This window comes from Hibiscus syriacus, unplaced genomic scaffold, assembly GCF_006381635.1.
Source record: "Hibiscus syriacus cultivar Baekdansim isolate YM2019G1 unplaced genomic scaffold, ASM638163v2 tig00110015_pilon, whole genome shotgun sequence".
In the NCBI taxonomy this organism is placed as follows: domain Eukaryota; kingdom Viridiplantae; phylum Streptophyta; class Magnoliopsida; order Malvales; family Malvaceae; genus Hibiscus; species Hibiscus syriacus.
Window position 1 is genome coordinate 400824 of NW_024062564.1, and position 2359 is coordinate 403182.

Sequence of the window (2359 nt, forward strand, 5' to 3'; positions counted from 1 at the left end):
CCCCCGCACCCCCAACCCACATAATTCGTAACCCCACAACGAGACTTTCTTTGTAAGGACAGTTGATGTTCGCTCCGCTCCATCTCCTATCCTCTTTATTGGTATATTTATGAGTCATACCTAACAAATCTCCACCTTGGCGAATATCCTGCCCCTTGGAAACTTCAATGTGGGTTGGGTTACCTTGCTTCTTTAATAACTCGAAACATTCAACAAGTCCAAGCAATGCTTGAACTTGTCTGTCGTAACTGGCTTGGTGAACATATCAGCGGCATTCTCATCAGTATGTACCTTCTGAAACAAAACCTCTCCAGATGCAACCAACTCTCTGATCTTGTGGAACCTTACATCAATATGTTTAGTTCTAGCACGATACACCTGATTCTTAGCTAAGTGAATAGCACTTTGATTATCACAAAGCAACTGAACTCCACCTTGTTGAACACCCAACTCCTTCACTAAACCAGTAAGCCATAAAGCATCTTTTGCAGCTTCAGCCGCTGCCATGTACTCAGCTTCAGTTGTAGATAGAGCCACAACATATTGAACAGTAGACTTCCAACAAATAGGCCCTCCACCAAGAGTAAAGACATACCCTGTCGTAGATCTTCTATTATCCAAGTCACCTGCATAGTCTGAATCCACATATCCTACAACCAAAGGATTATCCCGCTGACTCCCAAAAACAATTCAATGTCCCATAGTACCCTTTAAGTACCGAAAGATCCACTTGACTGCTTCCCAATATTGCTTACCAGGTTTAGACATGTACTTACAAACTTGACTAACAGCATGAGCTAAATCAGGACGAGTACATACCATCGCATACATCAAGCAGCCAACAGCATTAGAATACGGAACCTTTGCCATATCTTCAGCTTCCTTATCTATCTTAGGGCACTGTTCTGATGAGAGCTTAAAGTGATTCGCCAATGGAGTGCTAACTGGTTTCGTGCTGCTCATCGCAAACCTTTCTAGCATTTTCTCAACATAACCCCGTTGAGATAGCCGCAGTTTCCTTGAGTCTCTGTCCCTGCAAATTTCCATTCCAAGAATTTTCTTTGCAGCACCTAAATCTTTCATATCAAATTCCTGACTCAATAAAGTTTTCAAACCGATAACATCATCCATGTTCTTCGCAGCAATCAACATATCATCAACATATAGTAATAGAAAAATAAAAGAACCATCATCAAGGCTCTTAACATAGACACAACAATCATACTCACATCGGTTGTAGCCAATCTTGATCATATAAGATCAAACGTTTATACCACTGTCTCGGAGACTGTTTCAACCCGTACAAAGATTTCTTCAATCTGCAAACTAAATGCGTTTCCAGGTTGAGTGAAACCTTCAGGTTGCCGCATGTAGATCTGCTCCTCTAAATCACCATGCAAAAAAGCAGTTTTAACATCCATCTGCTCTAAATGCAAATCCCAACTAGCCACCAATGCAAGTACTGCTCGGATTGAAGTGTGCCTGACCACAGGAGAAAAGATTTCATCATAAATCAACTCCTTTCTGCTGTTAAAAACCCTTCGCTACCAAACAAGCCTTGAACTTCTCCCCTCTTTTTCTGTTACTGCTGGTTTCTTCTTATACCCCATTTGCAACCAATCGGCTTCTTACCCTCAGGAAGGGAACTAACTCCCATGTGCGATTGTGATTCAAAGACTCCATCTCCTCAACCATGGCTGCCATCCACTTGCCGTTTTCCTGACTAGTAACGGCATCATGAAAAGTAACCGATCATCACTGCTAACAATAAGTGCAAAAGATACCAAGTCTTCAAAACCCAATCTGTTCGGAGCTTATATTCGTCCGTCTCACTGTCTCTGGCGAGACTATAATCCTGCAAATCATCTGTAGTGGAACCACCAGAAGTCGGTTGAGAAGTTTCTGGTTTCTCAACTGGAAACTGCTCGAAATCCACCACTGTCGTGTCTTGCTTCTGCTGCAACATGGACAGTTCATCAAAAACGACATCTCTACTAATCACAACTTTCTTCGCAACTGGATCCCAGAACTTGAATCCTTTGACACCTTTCTTGTAACCCAGAAAAATGCACTCCTTCGATTTTGCATCAAGTTTGGATCTCTCATCAGCAGGTACATGCACATAGCAGGACAACCAAAAATCCGTAAGTTATCAAAACTAACATCATGACCAGTCCATACCTCTTCTGCAACTTTCCCAGCCAGCGATGCCCTTGGCGATCTGTTGATAAGGTAACACGCCATGTTAATAGCCTCAGCCCGGAAGTGTTTGGGAAGCCTCGCATTCAACCGCAAACATCTGGCTCTTTCATTCAATGTTCATTCGTTCCGCACAAATTCTGTTGTGGTGTCTTGCGCA